Source organism: Coregonus lavaretus, assembly GCF_964263955.1.
Source record: "Coregonus lavaretus genome assembly, chromosome: 17".
Taxonomy (NCBI): domain Eukaryota; kingdom Metazoa; phylum Chordata; class Actinopteri; order Salmoniformes; family Salmonidae; genus Coregonus; species Coregonus lavaretus.
The window spans coordinates 19,317,847-19,338,923 of NC_140004.1; the positions used below are offsets into that span (position 1 = coordinate 19,317,847).

General features: G+C 44.8%; 1 pseudogene across 1 annotated transcript in view; it reads right to left on the bottom strand.

The window, feature by feature from the left end:
- Nucleotides 1-3,387: 3,387 nt before the first annotated feature.
- The window catches only part of LOC311145062 (transmembrane protein 132C-like), a 253,835-nt pseudogene continuing 236,145 nt past the window's right edge, over nt 3,388-21,077 (bottom strand). The window contains exons 8-11 of the transcript in view: nt 8,646-8,919; nt 8,002-8,165; nt 7,132-7,323; nt 3,388-4,575 (exon numbers count right to left, since the gene is read on the bottom strand). The product of the transcript in view is annotated as a transmembrane protein 132C-like (transcript). The remainder of the gene's footprint in view (nt 4,576-7,131; nt 7,324-8,001; nt 8,166-8,645; nt 8,920-21,077) is intronic.

Sequence of the window (21,077 nt, forward strand, 5' to 3'; positions counted from 1 at the left end):
AGTGTACTGCTGGTCTCACATGATTAATTCAATTAAGTCTATCCAAGTGGAGCCTTTGGAGTTTTATTTCCGTTTGCCTGGACTACAAAGCAAATAAAAACAAGCCTCACACCCCTCATTCCAAAGACTAGAAAACCCTGAGTACACTCAATATATCTTCAATGTCATGTAGGTATTCCTGTTTCCAAACACAAGGCCGAAGCCACCACTGGGCAGTGGACACAGAAAAGAAAGTCACAGTGGTGTGTTAATTACAGAGGGCCCTCTATCAATCATGTCCCTTGTGGCTGACAGTTAAATTCCTACTAGGCTTTCTGCGCCCATCACAGTCCGCAGGCTGTGCACAGCGTTCACCGTCCCAGCGCACTGCATTGCACACAACCCCCACATCAATCCCCCTCCGCTCCACTGATAGAGCCACAACACAGGCCAAATCACATGGGGGAAGAAAAAAGAAAGAATCATTCATCAGGACAGTGGAGAAACAGAGACAAAGAAGGAGATGAGGAGAGAGAAACAGATGGAGAGGGAGGAAGGGAGAGAAATAGAGAGCGATGGAGGTAAGGCCTTTATTTCATCTAGTGTTTTCATTCAACATAGAGCGTAAGATCAATAGAGGAACCGTAGGAGCTGCGGGGAATCAAGTAGACAAGCTACTTGAACTAAATGAATAAAGGAATGAGGAGGGTCCCTGTCAGTGCACAGCACAGGAGGCTTCTGAAGGGAGGATGGCTCATAATAATGGCCCGGAACGGAGCGAATGGAATGGCATCAAACACATGGAAACCACGTTCCAGTTTGCAGTTTGCATTTTTCAGTTCCAGTTTGCAGTTTGCATTTTTCCAACTCGCTGTTGGCTGGGCTCCCTGCCTGTGCCATTAAACCCCTACAACTCATCCAGAATGCCACAGCCCGTCTGGTGTTCAACCTTCCCAAGTTCTCTCACGTCACCCCGCTCCTCCACACACTCCACTGGCTTCCAGTTGAAGCTCGCATCTGTTACAAGACCATGGTGCTTGCCTATGGAGCTGTGAGGGGATCGGCACCTCTGTACCTTCAGGCTCTGATCAGTCCCTACACCCAAACGAGGGCATTGCGTTCATCCACCTCTGGCCTGCTGGCTCCCCTTCCTCTGCGGAAGCATAGTTCCCGCTCAGCCCAGTCAAAACTGTTCGCTGCTCTGGCACCCCAATGGTGGAACAAGCTCCCTCACGACGCCAGGACAGCGGAGTCACTCACCACCTTCCGGAGACATTTGAAACCCCACCTCTTTAAGGAATACCTGGGATAGGATAAAGTAATCCTTCTACCCCCCGCCCCCCCCCCCCCCCAAAAAAAAAAAACATATTGTAAAGTGGTTATCCCACTGGCTATAGGGTGAATGCACCAATTTGTAAGTCGCTCTGGATAAGAGCGTCTGCTAAATGACGTAAATGTAATGTAAATGTTATTCTGCTCCAGCCATTACAACGAGCCTGTCTTCCCCAATTAAGGTGCCACCAACCTCCTCTGGTGCACAGGACCTTTCAGGAAAGCACTATTCAACGGGCCTTGTAGACACTGACGCAACAACTAGCAGTGTTTTTAATTAAGCAATATAAAGGATATTTCTGTAATTTGCTGGCTCATCTGTCTGTTTTAGAGGAGTGTTTGCTCGTTGTCGGACTAGCATCTACTTCCCAGCAACAGATATTTCAACATGATCTCACAAACTCACATTGATTATTGACCTCAAGTTGATATTATGACTGTTCTGGTTGGCTAACGGATTCATATATGAAGTATGTTTTTTCTGAACCTCTTTCCCCACCCACTTTAGAAGGCTTTTTATTTATTTATTAGGGTGCATGATGGGAATCTTCCATTTCAAAAGAGCGAGTGGAAATCCAATTCCACTTTGTCCTCGCCAAGCATTTCTGCAGGCTCCAAGACATGGGTTAATTAGACCATAATTGGTATTTTTGCAAAAGCTTACAGTAATTTAATTTGAGTTATAGTCCAATCATTAATCAATGTAATCACCATTTCATGCAGTAGGCATCATGTTATCAGTGTTATTTGGGTTGTTAATTGGATTCATTCTGACATTCTTGATTTCTTGTTTCTAGTTTTGTATTATTTGTTATTTGTGTACTTGTTTGACATTTTACTGCACTGTTAGGAGCTAGTAACACAAGCATTTTGCTGCACCCGCTATAACATCTGCTAAACTGTGTACACGACCAATAAACTTTGATTTGAGAAGCACTAATAGTTGCTGGCAGAATAATTGGTGACAGATTCATCCTTTATCCAAATCTAGATGTTGTGCTGCCAAGTTTAATGGATTGGTCAAATATACTGTTGAGTTCACTGTAATTAAAGTATGTTTGGCTAAATTCTGAAAATAGAAGAGCAGAAAATGACTTCCAGTGGCTTAATTTTTCTTTATCATGGAAATGTAATATTTGTGAAATGATTCCATTCCTGGTAATTTTTGTAGTCAATTACAATTCCTACACCATATTAGGGTACGAACGGGATTTGTGCTGTGTGGCTTATATGAAGACATAACCTGGAAAAGCACTAATCTCCATTCAGTCATTGAAGAAAGTGGGCAGGAAAAAGGAATTTATGCTGGCGTGTGTAATGTATTTGCATGTGGTTGGTGGATTGAAGTGGACACGCACGCTACATTGTTGTATGTTCTTTAAATGACAGTTATGAAAATACAATATACAGAGCAACAATACAATGCCTTGTAGGAGGACTGTTCAGTATATACATACAGCCGTTTCTCTGTGTCTTCTGGTAAAGATTAACCTAAAATTTGTGCCTTTATTTCAAACCACATGCAGGACGTTCTGTAGGCTCTGGTCTATCCTGGGGGGCCAGACATTTATCAAAAAACAAAAAAACGACAGGATGTGGAATAGGAAATCAATATTCAAAATGTTACAAAACTTCCAAAACCTTTCTATGAGTACTTTATATACACATCTTGAATATTTGTTCATTTACATTCTTAAATCTACATGTCATCATCTGCGTAACATTTCAAAGTTTTGTCAGTAATGCAGAGCTAGTCTGGGAACATGGCTTGAGTCTACCTACAAAAGAACCATCATGAAATAATGATTAAAAGGTAGGATGATATTAAGAGATAATTTGTTTATCTAAAAATTATATGTTTATTTTCAAGTTAACGATTTGCCATTAGTCCTGTGTGGTATCATTACTATTTTTGTCCTCTTGAGTTCATTTTCCCTTTGGCAGTCCCACGTGATTCACAAAAATGTTGCTTCCAGATTTCAACCTCTTCTGGGTTCAGCGTTAGGTGCTGTCCAGGCCCAGCTCACTGTGAAAGGCATAAGGGTGAGTTCGCTATAAGTGCACTGAGCACACGGACTACAGCACCTCTTTTAAAGCACTGTCATTTAACCTCTCCATGTAGTTCCGGAGCTCCTTGGAGTCCCCCAGCTCTACATCTTGGCACACCCACTTAATGTCCTGGCTGTGGCCCATGCTCAGTGTGCTGACAGTGGGGCAGCCATTGTCTGGTGGGATGGTGGTGAAAGTGGTGAACTTCACACGCTTCCTCTTTGTGGTCGGCGAGTCTTCTTTGCTGTCCTTGGCCGTGGCTGTGCAGCACGCCCTGTCTGCCGCCCGGTGCACCTGGCCCTGCACGTTCTTCTGGGAAGAGCCCCCATTGAGCAGGTGGCTGCCCTCTTCCAGCCCGGCGCTGCAGTCCACCATGGAGGTAAGCTCGTCCTGCTGTGGGGACAGGCTCATGTGACTCTCCAGCAGCTCTGCCTCATTCCCCAGCCACACCCAATCGTGGGCGTGGTTCATGCTCTCCTGGCCCTCGATGGACAGCTCCTTGTGGCGGTACTTGAGGGTGTAGGAGATGCAGTTGATGAGGAAGACCAGGATGGCCAGGCAGAAGACCCCCAGCAGGGCGTACATGCCGATCTCCAGGTCAGTGAGGCCCCGGGCTGTCTGGATCAGATCATCCTCCATGTTGCGGCTGCGAGGGAGGTCCACCTGGGCAGGGAAGTCTGGCATGTTCTGGACCTGGTTCCCATCGTCTGACAGCTTGTCTCCATTGGGCCTCCTGATGATGGTACTCTTGGTGGTGGTGGTGACCCTCCTCATGACCCCGTCCTCCATGTCAGAGATGGAGCTGCCGTAGTAGTGGGCTTCCAATCCAGTCCTGTCCTGGAAGGGGGACTGCTGCCTGCGGTCGCTGGCCCTGTTCTCCAGCTCCTCGCCCTCCGGCCCGTAGTCACTGCTTCTGGAGGTGCCACTGTCGCTCTGGCCAAACTTCACCTTGACGTTGCAGTTCCCTGCAGCCAAAACGCTGCGCCGCTTGAACTTCTGGCAGAGCTCACAGACGGTCATCTCCACCCTGACCAGCAGGCCCTGGCCCTCGGCCTCAGTCACGATCACAGGCCACTTCCAGGAGGGGTCCTGCTGCACTGTCACCACCTCCTCATCCAGAGATGTGGCCGTCAGGACAAAGTAGTCTGGGTTGTACAGATCCAGAGGAGCCATGGAGCCATCACTGAAGTGTAGCCACGCGCTGATCAGAGCCTCCTATACAAACACACACAAAACACACACAGACAGTGAGTAGGTAATACACACATAACCACACACAAACAAGAGCAAAGAAAAAAGAAAAGAAAAACATAATATAATAATATGCCATTTAGCAGACGCTTTTATCCAAAGCGACTTACAGTTTACGTATGGGTGGTCCCGGGGATCGAACCCACTACCCAGGCGTTACAAGCGCCATGCTCTACCAATTGAGCTACAGAGGACCACCCAATGTAACACTGACAACGTCCTCACACAGGGTCACATTATCACATTTTGTAGAGCAACAACCTCACCATTAGTAGAGAATAATTTTAAAACCAATTTAAAACCCATTTATTCATTAGTTGTAAGAATGTATAAATGAGACAGAGCCTATTTCAGAAATGTTCCTGTGCTATTATTTCATTAGGCAAGCTTATCTTATACATCACTGTACAGAGTAATTGGTAACTGCCAGAATTAAAGAAATCAAACCATTTCCTTGAGTGAAACGTTTCTATCACAGGAACAAGAAAGCAAACAAAGTTGCCTGACTACTGGAGACTTCAAACGTGCAAGGTTCAAAGGATCAGAATGTAAAATTACAGCAACAAAATATACTTGTGTAAATTTTTTTGCATTTTTAGAAATGTAGGACTACAGCACTGTGAGTCATAAAGAGCCATATACACTATATATACAAAAGTACTGTATGTGGACACCCCTTAAAATTAGTGGATTCAGCTATTTCAGCCACACCTGTTGCTGACAGGTGGACCGCAGAGTGCTGAAGTGCGTAGCGCGTAAAAATAATCTGTCCTCAGTTGCAACACCAAACTGCCTCTGGAAGCAACGTCAGCACAAGAACTGTTCGTCTGGAGCTTCATGAAATGGGTTTCCATGGCCAAGCAGCCGCACACAAGCCTAAGATCACCATGTACAATGCCAAGCGTCGGCTGGAGTGGTGTAAAGCTCGCCGCCATTGGACTCTGGAGCAATGGAAGAATCACGCTTCACCATCCGGCAGTGCGATGGACTAATCTGGGTTTGGCGGATTCCAGGAGAACGCTACCTGCCCCAATGCATAGTGCCAACTGTAAAGTTTGGTGGAGGAGGAATTATGGTCTGGGCTAGGTTACTTAGTTCCAGTGAAGGGAAATATTAACGCTACAGCATTCAATTACATTCTAGACGATTCTGTGCTTCCATCTTTGTGGGATTTGTTATGTTTCAGCATAACAAATCCCTGTGTACAAAGCGAGGTCTATACAGAAATGGATTGTCGAGATCAGTGTGGAAGAACTTGATTGGCCTGCACAGAGCCCTGACCTCAACCCCATTGAACACCTTTGGGATTAATTGGAACACCGACTGCGAGCCAGGCCTTCCCAGAAGAGTGGAGGCTGTTATAGCAGCAAAGGGGGGACCAACTCCATATTAATGCCCATGATTTTGGAATGAGATGTTCGACGAGCAGGTGTCCATAAACTTCTGGTCATATAGTGTATTACATTAGTGGGAATCATAAGGTAGGGGATAGCTCACTAAAGACCCACTGTTTCGCTAACAGTGCTGTGCTCAGCAGTGGAGGCTGCTGATGGGAAGACGGCTCATGATAATGGCTGGAATGGAGCGAATGAAATTTGATACCATTCCACCTATTGCGCTCCAGCCATTACCACGAGCCGTCCTCTCCAATTAAAGGTGCCACCAACCTCCTGTGGTGCTCAGAGAGCTGAGGTGACACAGATTAAAAGATAGGGAAAATACAGTATCAGACAGTCACATTAAAGACAGCAAATGAGGTTTGCCACAGACAAGCATCTTAAGTCCCTTTCTGCAATTTGCTCTTTAATATGGCCACAGGACAAATCCCCGGGAGCAGGGGAGGAGATCCCTGTGGGCTGCAATTGCTCTCTAATTACAGATCCTCTAGGGGAATTCCTGGACGCTTATCCCCGCACGGACATCATCCCTACAGAGATCGGACTGATAAAACTAGCCTGTCCTCCATTCTATCCTTTCTCTAGAAAGAGAAAGGGATCAAAGCGTTCACAAGAGAAGGAGAGCAAGGGAGAAAGTGAGGCGAAAGACGATAGGACAGCAAGAGCTCGGCCTGTAAATTGTGTTTTCTTACAGAAACTTTTACACACTCTGAGATTAAGCTTCCCTTTCTATTAGATGCCTAAGGAAACACATTCTGTCACACTCTGCTTTTCAAGAGTTGGAGTTAAGAGGGTTAGGAATGCAGTGGAACGAACAAACAAGCACAGGCATTCACACACACACACACACACACACACACACACACACACACACACACACACACACACACACACACACACACACACACACACACACACACACACACACACACACACACACACACACGTATTCACAGTACTTACTGAATGTTTACATTAAAGGACTGCAATTGTGTGAAAGGGGATCCAAACAGTCAAGGCTTACATTAAATAATCTACTATAAACTGTTTCTTAAATCACCTTTTTAATCAAAGGGATGTTAACTGATCGTTTCCAAAGATCTCTACAGTATGTTGAACAGACCTGTTTTGGGCTCTGCAGCACTTCCTGTGTGGTTGCCGTGGCGAGGATTGCCCTGTTGCTTCCTGGGCTGAGCTGCAGGTTCAGAGCCAGGCCGGTGACCAGCTGCACCCCCAGCTCTGTGATGGTCACTTTCTCATTCACTACCGTCACCGTCTTTTCTGCCAGGATGGAGTCCGACAGGGGGGACAGGACCTGGGACAACACAAGGGAGAGGGAAGGAAGGAGGGAGGGGGAGAGCGAGAGAGAGAGAGAGAGAAACCCTTGGAATTAATCCAGATTAAAGATGGGACATGAAAAGCATTACTCTTTGAAAGAAACAAGTGACTTTTTTCCCCAAGAAAACATCAGAGGGGATGTGAGGTGAGCGGGTCTTTCAAAACACAGGCTTTTATATTAGATATATAAAAGCCTGGTATAACCGTGTGCATTATGCAACACACACTCATTCACATCCATGTGCTCACAGCTGTGTGGACGTCAAACATCACCTTCACAGTGTTGTCACACAACCATGTTACCTTGTTTAAGTAGGGAGACGCTCTGTAAATCCTGCAGTGATTCTCAGCTCTGACCTTGATGCCTTCCAACATTATGCTGGCTTCCATTTAATTTGACAAGGATATAGATTGAGTTATTTGTCTGTAAATGGAGTGACCTGAACAAGCCCTTCCACTATTCATTGTCAGGTGTTTATCCAGGAAACATTAATCAAATGATGATGTGAAGAGAAAACCACCAGCAATACACACTGGAGTAGGCAGAGACCTGATGTTAATGGACCTTTCCTGGTAATCCAATTAGTGCATCCCTAATTTCATTTTGAAAATAAATAGATCTTTCCCTGTGTACCCATTCATTGAGATCCCTCTCTAGCTCTTTGTGAGGAAATAGGTGTGACAGACAGGTATTCCAAGTTTTGGCCTGTCTCATCTCGTGCTTTTGGGCTGGGGAGGGTTTTCCTCTGTGCCCAGCCTAACGGGAGGTGGGAGCCAGAGGATGGGTAGTGATGAGTGTGGAGGTGAGGGCACATCTGCCTGCAGACAGATGGATGAGTCCACACTGTCAAGATGCTGATTTGTTTCACACATATATCATTAACTAACTGCTATTTATCCAGTTAGCCAGTGGAGGCTGAAAAATGAAGGGACCCTGCTAGTGAGAGATGACATGCTTACGCTCTGCACCAGGGTGAGGCCCCATTTGCTGTCACCACAGTCCAGACCTGGAGACATGGGACCATTGATAACAACCTGTCTGGCTGGCTGACTGACTGCACTAATATAGATTTTATCTACTCCACTCGACATTTGCAAATCCCATTGTTATGACTGACTTCAGATGACTGTTTTTAAGGTATTTTCAGCTCTATTATTAAAACAGACAGGGATGTTTTACTGTTCTATTTTCCAGCTCCTTCCACCTCCCCTCACTCCTCTCTCTAGTCAAACTTGTTCTGTTTATTTTTACTCATCCGTTGTACTGAAACACCTGATCATAACACACATACAGCGTACCTGGATGGTGGTCATCCCCATGTCTATTCCCACCAGTATGTGTCCGTCCTGTAGCTGAGCTATCTGGGGGTCCTCCACCTTCAGGAAGTCCCACACCAGCCCAGTGATGTCCACTTGCCAATCACTGCCCAGCATGAAGGTCAGTTGACCACGGGGGTCGGCGGATTCGGTCACAAAGTGTGTCAACACTCGAACCATGGCATTCTGGTACTGTAACGTGCAGCTCCTTCCTCTCCGGTCTTCATCATCCTCATCATCACTGTCCCGTGCAGACCTGCCATCACAAACAAAGCCAGTCATATAACATGAGAAACTAACCCCAACACTGGACAAGTCTAACATGAACATCTCTAACACCCACCCACTGATAGCAAATTCTGTTCAGGATGCTATAGTCATCCAATCATCTTCTCAAAGAAGGGAGTGTGTCTCAATGAGAATATTTATTGCAGTGTGAAAGCAAGTGTGAAAGCAAGACTTAAAAGGTTACAATGTTGCTTTTGTATGTAGAATTTACCTGTAAAGTTGCTTTTAAACAAATGCTGCCACAACAGCACTGATGTCAAGCAATGGGACAGGACAGGCATGCCTCTGGTAAACAGCAATGCTTTATCAACAGTGTGCTAATCACAGCACTGCAAAAAGTGAAATCTAAGCAAGCTTAAATATCTTATATTGAGTGATAATTCACTTAAAATTGTGGGGGGTTTTCAGTTTTTTTCTTACCAAGCTTAATTATCGAACATAATTTTGCTTATTTTAACCTTAAAGGGCAACTCCAACCATTTTCAACCTCATTTTCATGATCTCCAGCACAATACCAGTGTCTATATATGTGAAAACAGCGCATTTCTACGTTTTGTCAACAACAACAACAAAAAACTACACCGTTCTACCCGATGACATCATCAAAAGTTTAAACACTTTTCAAACACTGAGATTCGCAGTGATGTGGAGAGCAAAATAATACTCTCCCTCTAGCTAGAAACTCGTTGCAGGTTTTGAAAATCACTGTTTCTTATTTTTAATCCTACCCTGTGAGCATTTTTTAGGACCTTTCTTATCTTTTTAACCACAGATCATAGAAATGTGCCATTTTCATATACAGTGCTGTGAAAAAGTATTTGCCCCCTTTCTAATTTTCTCTACTTTTGCATATTTTTTATACTGAATGTTAGATCTTCAACCATAACCTAATATTAAATAAAGGGAACCTGAGTGAACAAATAACACAACAATGACATACTTATTTCATTTATTTCATAAACAACGTTATGCAACACCCAATGCCCCTGTGAGAAAAAGGAATTGCCCCCTTACACTCAATAACTGGTTGTGCCACCTTTAGCTGCAATAACTCCAACAAAATGCTTCCTGCAGTTGTTGATCAGTCTCTCACGTCGCTGTGGAGGAATTTTGGCCTACTCTTCCATGCAGAACTACTTTAACTCAGCAACATTTGTGGGCCATCTGTCTGTGAGCTGAAGCTGAAGCGCAGCTGGGTCATGCAGCAAGACAATAATCCAAAACACACAATCAAGTCTACATGAAAATGGTTAAAAAGTAACACATTTTAAGAATCTTTTTTAAAGCGATTTTTAAAGATATTTTACCTTAATAAAAAATAAAAAAATTATTATCACTCAATATAAGATATTTAGGCTTTCTTCCATTTCACTTTTTGCAGTGAGAGCCTCGCCTATCCTGTTGCCTCATCTCCTCATGTCTGGCCATAAACACACACACCCACAAGGTTTGATATCATAATGGGAGAGAAAAGAGTGAAAGTTAATCTCTTGAAATATAATTATTGTGATTATCCTCTCTCGTTGTCTCTCTTCCTGTCCGACACCCTTAATAAGTATCCCTCGATGTGTGGCAGAATGAGGTCTGGCAATGAAGAGTGAAGACGCTAGCTAAGCTGGTTAGAGATCAGCCTTAAGGCTCATGATTTCCACTGACAAGATCAGAGGAATTTCAGGACAAGGGTTATTTTGACAAGTACTCACAGCAATTAATTAGTATTCAGTAAAACATAATACAAAAAGGAAAGTGAATAAAGAATTGAAAATGCCTGTCTGTGTTTATTACACTGTGGTGTGACATTTCCAGCTTAACTGTAGTTTGGGTTTAGCAGCCTATTCTCTTATGGAATATGCCTGGAGGTGTCGATTCTGCATGTACCAGATTACGTTTGGACCTGGCGAAATGTGGAAGCTATACCATCCACTAGGGGTAACATGAGTGCCTATTACCATCTAGTAGGTTTGTGGCTTGCTAGGGTGTTGTGGATGGGGATGGTGGATGGGCGTTTAAGCCGCAGACTCTGGCTCCGAGGGTCGGGTGCTAGGCTAGGTTTTAAGCCTTTCCCAAAACCTTAACCCTTAACTTAACCACGGAATTAATGCCTAACTTAAGTTGAACCCTATCACTAACCTTAACCCTAAACTTGACCATTCGAAATTAATGCCTAAACTTAAGTTTTTGTTTAATTTTTTTTATTTGGCTGACAGCTAAGAGTTTGGCTGACAGCTAAGATACGGCACTAAATGGCGTAATTAAAACGTCAAGCCATGGCGTAGATTCTATGACAGCTAATATACAGCAGCACATGGCGTAATTCTGTTGCTGCAGTTACGCCACAGGTTAGCGTTTTATTTGGCGATTGGGTTGGCTAATCTAGTTTACTAATACTGTAGTGAGGGTCTCCCAGCTCCTATAGGCCAGTGTCACGATCGTCGGGAACAGAGGACCAATGCGCAGCGTTATTTGTGAACATATTTATTAGTGAGTTACTGAACAAAACAACAAAACGATAACGTGACGTCCTTAGACAAACACAACCTACTTGGAACAAGATCCCACAAACACTGAGGGAAAACTGGCTGCTTAAGTATGGTTCTCAATCAGAGACAACAAGCAACAGCTGATACACGTTAACTCTGATTGAGAACCACACTGGCCAACATAGAAATACAACATACTAGAACAGAAACACATGAAAACTCACACCCTGGCTCAACATACTAGAGTCCCCAGAGCCAGGGCGTGACAGTACCCCCCCCCAAAGGCGCGGACTCCGACCGCGCCAACCAAACACCACAGGGGAGGGACCGGGTGGGCACTCCGCCTTGGCGGCGGATCCGGCTCCGGGCATGATCCCCACTCCCTCTCTAACCCCCCAAAGTACCCCTGGTCCGGTCTGGCCCTGCTGGCCGGAGCTGGACTGAACACTGGTGGAGCGGATTGCTCTAGCTCCGGCGTGGAGCAGCTGACCGGTACTGGACCAGGCACCGGTGGAACAGGCACGGGTTGTGCCGGACTGACGACGCACACCACTGGCTTGGTGTGGGGAGCAGGAACGGGCCGAGCCGGGCTGGCGACGTGCACCATAGGCTTGGTGCGGGGAGCAGGAGCGGGCCGGACCGGGCTGACGAAGCGCACCACTGACTTGGTGCAGAGAGCAGGAATGGACCGGGCCTGGCTGACGAAGCGCACCATAGGCTTGGTGCGGGGAGCAGGAACGGGCCGGGCCGGGCTGGCGACGCGCACCATAGGCTTGGTGCGGGGAGCAGGAACAGGCCGGGCCGGGCTGGCGACGCGCACCATAGGCTCGGTGCGGGGAGCAGGAACAGGCCGGGCCGGGCTGGCGACGCGCACCATAAGCTTGGTGCGGGGAGCAGGAACGGGCCGGACCGGGCTGGCGACACGCACCATAGACTTGGTGCGGGGAGCAGGAACAGGCTGGGCCGGGCTGGCGACGCGCACCATAGACTTGGTGCGGGGAGCAGGAACAGGCTGGGCCGGGCTGGCGACGCGCACCATAGGCTTGGTGCGGGGAGCAGGAACAGGCCGGGCAGGGCTGGCGACGCGCACCATAGGCTTGGTGCGGGGAGCAGGAACAGGCCGGGCCGGGCTGACGACACGTACCACAGGCTCGATGCGAGGAACAGGAACAGGCAGGACCGTACTGGGGACACACACCACTGGCCCTACGCAGGGATCAGGAACGGGCCGGACCGGACTGGTAACACACCCCAGTACCTCTCGCCGTGCCTCTACACTCTCCCTCTCCTCTGTGACCAGTGGCCCCCTTAACCTGGCGGCCTCCTCTGCAAACCCGCTGGACCGCTCCATCGCGGCCTCCTGCTGCCACGTCGTGAGCCCCCCCCTAAAAACGTTCTGGGTGTCTCTCCTCCCTGTGGACCAAGCCTCCCTATCTCTCGCCAGACTCTTCCTCCACTGCTCCAAAGTCCAACCACTCTGCTCTTCATTTGGCTTGACCCAGTCGAGACTCTTCCTCCACTGCTCCCAAGTCCACCCTCTCTGCTCTTCACTAGGCTTGACCCAGTCGAGGTTGCCCCGGAGATCCGCTAGCGATTCCCCTGGCGATGGCTCCTGGACACGCTGCTTGGTCCAGTTTTGGTGGGATCTTCTGTCACGATCGTCGGGAACAGAGGACCAATGCGCAGCATTATTTGCAAGCATATTTATTAGTGAGTTACTGAACAAAACAACAAAACGATAACGTGACATCCTTAGACAAACACAACCTACTTGGAACAAGATCCCACAAACACTGAGGGAAAACTGGCTGCTTAAGTATGGTTCTCAATCAGAGACAACAAGCAACAGCTGATACACGTTGCCTCTGATTGAGAACCACACTGGCCAACATAGAAATACAACATACTAGAACAGAAACACATGAAAACTCACACCCTGGCTCAACATACTAGAGTCCCCAGAGCCAGGGCGTGACAGCCAGGGTCTGGGTAGTGGACAGGTCCAGTCCAGGGGGATTATTCCAAGTATGGGCAGAGTGAGAGAATGTGATTGGGGCAGAGTGAGAGAATGTGATTGGGACAGAGTGAGATAATGTGATTGGGGAAGAGTGAGCGAATGTGATTGGGGCAGAGTGAGCGGAAAACAGAGGGCGTATCGATCAGATGTCCTGTGTGCATTTAACTCCTGACATACACTACCAGTCAAAAGTTTGGACACACCTACTCATTCAAGGGTTTTTCTTTATTTTTACTATTCTTTACATTGTAGAATAATAGTGAAGACATCAAAACTACGAAATAACACATATGGAATCATATAGTAACCAAAGAAGTGTTAAACAAATCAAAATATATGTTGTGTTTGAGATTCTTCAAATAGCCACCATTTGCCTTGATGACAGCTTTGCACACTCTTGGCATTCTCTCAACCAGCTTCATGAGGTAGTCACCTGGAATGCGTTTCAATTAACAGGTGTGCCTTCTTAAAAGTTAATTTTTTGAATTTCTTTCCTTCTTAATGCGTTTGAGCCAATCAGTTGTGTTGTGAGGTACAAGGTATGCTGTGATGAAACCAATGTTACATCATGTGAGTTGGATGAACTAAAACAAACAGCTATTAATCACTTATTTTCTGTTTTGTGCTGTAATTAGGTAATGGATCCATATCTTGTTAGCCTCCAGGACAGCCTAGACCGGAGGTTCCAACACCTGGAGATTCTGCGGGTCTTCAGTGTGTTGGGACCTCAGGCTGTGTTCTCTAGTGAGAGGATAAACATCTTTAACCTGACCCTCCTCTCCAGGCAGTTCTTGCAAGAGCCAGAGGCTGCTGTGCTGCAAGAGTGGCCCTCTTACAAGCAACGTGCTAGTTGGAGCATTCAATGTATGGCATGAGTGTGACAATCTTTTGAAGATAACATTTTAGGCCAGTGTTGCCCAACCCTTTTTCCTGTTGAACTACCACTCTGTTGGCTCTTCTTTAATGTTGTACATCTTTTAGTTTTTCATGTATTTCAGGTGTTGGACCAGCTGACGGCAATGACAAAGCTGGCCTCACAGTTTGATGAGTGGGGGCAGTCTACCCCTGCCTTAGCCAGCTGGCAGCATTCGCACTGACTATACCAGTGTCTTCCGTTAATTGTGAGAGGGACTTCTCTGCAATGAAATGAGTAAGAACATTTAAATGTGAAAGCAGATCCTCTTTGTCCATCTCCCTTCTCTTATTATTCTTTCTGTTATTGCAGGTCAAAACAGACTTGAGGAACAGATTGCAGGGAGAGCATCTAGCCGCCTGCATGCGGCTCTCCATCAAGGAGCTCAATTACAGGAGGGAGTTGGAAATCTTTTTACCAAAAGCCCAGAAGAATAAAGTGCTCTGACAAAGGCTGTAAACTATGTCAGAACCAGTTTTTGTCAGAACCTGGCAAGAGATTTCCAATGCCCTCCTTTTGTGATGAACATGAATTAGTGGGCTCTAATTCATGTTCAGTCAAATGTTCCTCTGTTAATTTTGTCAAGATAAACTTTTTTATTTAAGAAAGAAGGTCTCTTGATTGACAGCCGTCCCATATAGATTGCAAAATAGTTGGGAAGAGATTTTTGACGTACAAATCCCATGGCATAGGGTTTATGAACTGATACGCAAAACGACGCCGGATTCAAAACTTAGAATTTTTATTATTTAAAATTCTTGCTACCAATAGAATGTTATTTATATGGGGGATACAATCTTCCCAGCTCTGCAGATTTGACTGCGAAGAGACAGAATCATTAGATCATTTGTTTTGGTACTGGCCATTTGTAACTTGTCTTTGGACACAGGTCCAGGAATGGCTAAAGGATTGCAATATTTACCTGGAGCTAACCCTGCAGATAGCATTACTGTGTGATCTGAAAAGTCATAGTCAATCAAAATTTTATTTTAATTTACAATCTGTAGAAACAATGAGAATAGAAAGGTTCAGAACTTTTGTAAAACATCACAGTACAGTTGAAAAATATATGGCAAATAGAAATACAATATGGATGGTGTTAAGAGATAGATGGGTGGTGTTGAATGGAGTTGAAGGATGGGACTAATAACAACTAACAACAATTAATAACAACAAGATAACTAATAATGTAAGCATACTGTGTCCATAAAAAGTATATAGGTTATAGGTTGAGCGCTTTTGTGAAAGAGCACAGTTAGAAAGATATGGCATATAGAAGCAAACCAGATGGACATCATGAAAATGATCGGAGAGGTTGAGGGTAGAGGAAGTTCAGGAGTAAAAACAAACAAAATAGAATTATTGTAAAATTGACTGTCCATAAAATGTATATAGTATGTATAAGCTGGAAGTAGAGGCCTAAGCATTGTTGTTCATTAGTTTACTCCAATTAGGGAAGGGGTGTTGGGGTTGGAAAGTAATAAAGGGAAATATATATTTTTGAAGGATATGTATATGTATGTGTATGTATGTATGTATGTATGTATGTATGTATGTATGTATGTATGTATGTATGTATGTATGTATGTACAGTGGGGAAAAAAAGTATTTAGTCAGCCACCAATTGTGCAAGTTCTCCCACTTAAAAAGATGAGAGAGGCCTGTAATTTTCATCATAGGTACACGTCAACTATGTCAGACAAATTGAGGAAAAAAATTCCAGAAAATCACATTGTAGGATTTTTTATGAATTTATTTGCAAATTATGGTGGAAAATAAGTATTTGGTCACCTACAAACAAGCAACATTTCTGGCTCTCACAGACCTGTAACTTCTTCTTTAAGAGGCTCCTCTGTCCTCCACTCGTTACCTGTATTAATGGCACCTGTTTGAACTTGTTATCAGTATAAAAGACACCTGTCCACAACCTCAAACATTCACACTCCAAACTCCACTATGGCCAAGACCAAAGAGCTGTCAAAGGACACCAGAAACAAAATTGTAGACCTGCACCAGGCTGGGAAGACTGAATCTGCAATAGGTAAGCAGCTTGGTTTGAAGAAATCAACTGTGGGAGCAATTATTAGGAAATGGAAGGCATACAAGACCACTGATAATCTCCCTCGATCTGGGGCTCCACGCAAGATCTCACCCCGTGGGGTCAAAATTATCACAAGACCGGTGAGCAAAAATCCCAGAACCACACGGGGGGACCTAGTGAATGACCTGCAGAGAGCTGGGACCAAAGTAACAAAGCTTACCATCAGTAACACACTACGCCGCCAGGGACTTAAATCCTGCAGTGCCAGACGTGTCCCCCTGCTTAAGCCAGTACATGTCCAGGCCCGTGCTAGAGTGCATTTGGATGATCCAGAAGAGGATTGGGAGAATGTCATATGGTCAGATGAAACCAAAATATAACTTTTTGGTAAAAACTCAACTCGTCGTGTTTGGAGGACAAAGAATGCTGAGTTGCATCCAAAGAACACCATACCTACTGTGAAGCATGGGGGTGGAAACATCATGCTTTGGGGCTGTTTTTCTGCAAAGGGACCAGGACGACTGATCCGTGTAAATGAAAGAATGAATGGGGCCATGTATCGTGAGATTTTGAGTGAAAACCTCCTTCCATCAGCAAGGGCATTGAAGATGAAACGTGGCTGGGTCTTTCAGTATGACAATGATCCCAAACACACCGCCCGGGCAACGAAGGAGTGGCTTCGTAAGAAGCATTTCAAGGTCCTGGAATGGCCTAGCCAGTCTCCAGATCTCAACCCCATAGAAAATCTTTGGAGGGAGTTGAAAGTCTGTGTTGCCCAGCGACAGCCCCAAAACATCATGCTCTAGAGGAGATCTGCATGGAGGAATGGGCCAAAATACCAGCAACAGTGTGTGAAAACCTTGTAAAGACTTACAGAAAACGTTTGACCTGTGTCATTGCCAACAAAGGGTATATAACAAAGTATTGAGAAACTTTTGTTATTGACCAAATACTTATTTTCCACCATAATTTGCAAATAAATTCATTAAAAATCCTACAATGTGATTTTCTGGATTTTTTTCCCTCATTTTGTCTGTCATAGTTGACGTGTACCTATGATGAAAATTACAGGCCTCTCTCATCTTCTTAAGTGGGAGAACTTGCACAATTGGTGGCTGACTAAATACTTTTTTTCCCCACTGTATGTATGTATGTATGTATGTATGTATGTATGTATGTATGTATGTATGTGTGTATATACAGTGAGGGAAAAAAGTATTTGATCCCCTGCTGATTTTGTACATTTGCCCAATGACAAAGACATGATCAGTCTATAATTTTAATGGTAGGTTTATTTGAACAGTGAGAGACAGAATAACAACAAATAAATCCAGAAAAACTCATGTCAAAAATGTTATAGATTGATTTGCATTTTAATGAGGGAAATAAGTATTTGACCCCTCTGCAAAACATGACTTAGTACTTGGTGGCAAAACCCTTGTTGGCAATCACAGAGGCCAGACGTTTCTAGTAGTTGGTCACCAGGTTTGCACACATCTCAGGAGGGATTTTGTTCCACTCCTCTTTGCAGATCTTCTCCAAGTCATTAAGGTTTCGAGGCTGACGTTTGGCAACTCGAACCTTCAGCTCCCTCCACAGATTTTCTATGGGATTAAGGTCTGTAGACTGGCTAGTCCACTTCAGGACCTTAATGCGCCTCTTTTTGAGCCACTCCTTTGTTGCCTTGGTCGTGTGCTTTGGGTCATTGTCATGCTGGAATATCCATCCACGACCCATTTTCAATACCCTGGCTGAGGGAAGGAGGTTCTCACCCAAGATTTGATGGTACATGGCCCCGTCCATCGTCCCTTTGATGTGGTGAAGTTGTCCTGTCCCCTTAGCAGAAAAACACCCCCAAAGCATAATGTTTCCACCTCCATGTTTGACGGTGGGGGATGGTGTTCTTGGGGTCATAGGCAGCATTCCTCCTCCTCCAAACACGGCGAGTTGAGTTGATGCCAAAGAGCTTGATTTTGGTCTCATCTGACCACAACACTTTCACCCAGTTCTCCTCTGAATCATTCAGATGTTCATTGGCAAACTTCAGATGGCCCTGTATATGTGCTTTCTTGAGCAGGGGGACCTTGCGGGCGCTGCAGGATTTCAGTCCTTCACGGCGTAGTGTGTTACCAATTGTTTTCTTGGTGACTATGGTCCCAGCTCCCTTGAGATCATTGACAAGATCCCCCCATGTAGTTCTGGGCTGATTCCTCACCGTTCTTATGATCATTGTAACTCCACGAGGTGAGATCTTGCATGGAGCCCCAGGCCGAGGGAGATTGACAGTTATTTTGTGTGTCTTCCATTTGCGAATAAATCGCACCAACTGTTGTCACCTTCTCACCAAGCTGCTTGGCGATGGTCTTGTAGCCCATTCCAGCCTTGTGTAGGTCTACAATCTTGTCCCTGACATCCTTGGAGAGCTCTTTGGTCTTGGCCATGATTTATTGATTGCTTCTTTGGACAGGTGTCTTTTATACAGGTAACAAACTGAGATTAGGAGCACTCCCTTTAAGAGTGTGCTCCTAATCCCAGCTCGTTACCTGTATAAAAGACACCTGGGAGCCAGAAATCTTTCTGATTGAGAGGGGGTCAAATACTTATTTCCCTCATTAAAATGCAAATCAATTTATAACATTTTTGACATGCGTTTTTCTGGATTTTTTTGTTGTTATTCTGTCTCTCACTGTTCAAATAAACCTACCATTAAAATTATAGACTGATCATTTCTTTGTCAGTGGGCAAACGTACAAAATCAGCAGGGAATCAAATACTTTTTTCCCTCACTGTATATATAAACTCAGCAAAAAAAGAAACGTCCTGCCACTATCAACTGCGTTTATTTTCAGCAAACATAACATGTGTAAATATTTGTATGAACATAACAAGATTCAACAACTGAGGCATGAACTGAACAAGTTCCACAGACATGTGACTAACAGAAATGGAATAATGTGTCCCTGATCAAAGGGGGGGTCAAAATCAAAAGTAACAGTCAGTATCTGGGGAGGCCACAAGCTGCATTAAGTACTGCAGTGCATCTCCTCCTCATGGACTGCACCAGATTTGCCAGTCCTTGCTGTGAGATGTTATCCCACTCTTCCACCAAGGCACCTGCAAGTTCCCAGACATTTCTGGGGGGAATGGCCCTAGCCCACACCCTCCAATCCAACAGGTCCCAGACGTGCTCAATGGGATTGAGATCCGTGCTCTTCGCTGGCCATGGCAGAACACTGACATTCCTGTCTTGCAGGAAATCACGCACAGAACGAGCAGTATGGCTGGTGGCATTGTCATGCTGGAGGGTCATGCTCATTCCTTCGACGATAAACGCGAATCCGACCATCACCCCTGGTGAGACAAAACCGCGACTCTTCAGTGAAGAGCACTTTTTGCCAGTCCTGTCTGGTCCAGCATTGGTGTGTTTGTGCCCATAGGCAACGTTGTTGCCGGTGATGTCTGGTGAGGACCTGCCTTACAACAGGCCTACAAGCCCTCAGTCCAGCCTCTCTCAGCCTATTGCGGACAGTATGAGCACTGATGGAGGAATTGTGCGTTCCTGGTGTAACTCGGGCAGTTGTTGTTGCCATCCTGTACCTGTCCCGCAGGTGTGATGTTCGGATGTACCGATCCTGTGCAGGTGTTGTTACATGTGGTCTGCCACTGCGAGGACGATCAGCTGTCAGTCCTGTCTCCTTGTAGCGCTGTCTTAGGCGTCTCACAGTACGGACATTGCAATTTGTTGCCCTGGCCACATCTGCAGTCCTCATGCCTCCTTGCAGCATGCCTAAGGCACGTTCACGCAGATGAACAGGGACCCTGGGCATCTTTCTTTTGGTGTTTTTCAGAGTCAGTAGAAAGGCCTCTTTAGTGTCCTAAGTTTTCAAAACTGTGACCTTAATTGCCTACCGTCTGTAAGCTGTTAGTATCTTAACGACCATTCCACAGATGCATGTTCATTAATTGTTTATGGTTCATTGAACACGCATGGGAAACAGTGTTTAAACCCTTTACAATGAAGATCTGTGAAGTTATTTGGATTTTTAAGAATTATCTTTGAAAGACAGGGTCCTGAAAAAGGGACATTTCTTTTTTTGCTGAGTTTATATATATATATATATATATATATATATATATATATATATATATATATATATATATATATATATATATATAGATATATAGATATATAGATATATAGATATATTTGCGAGAAAAAAACATATGGGGGATTGGAAGTGATGCAGACAATTACATTGATGGAAGTTACAATCTATCTGCAATATTAAAGCTGATTATTTAAGAAAATTATTTAAAAAATAAAATTAAAAAAAGGTATCTTGTGTTTCTTTAGATAGCTGCAGCACTCAACCTTAAAATGCATACTATAATAATTTTACCAATACGTTATTGAGCTCATTTCTGGGGGTGGAAATTATATTTTAGATGGTTTATTTGAGTTTTTTTCCTTTTAAAAAGTCATCAGAACCAAGCTTTTCAGTACTTTTACATATTTTTTTTTTTTTTGGGGGGGGGAGACCCAGAACCCCCCCAACTGTGGGACCTTATATAGACAGATGTGTGCCTTTCCAAATCAAGTCCAATCAATTGAATTTACCACAGGTGGACTCTAATCAAGTTGTAAAAACATCTCAAGGATGATCAATGGAAACAG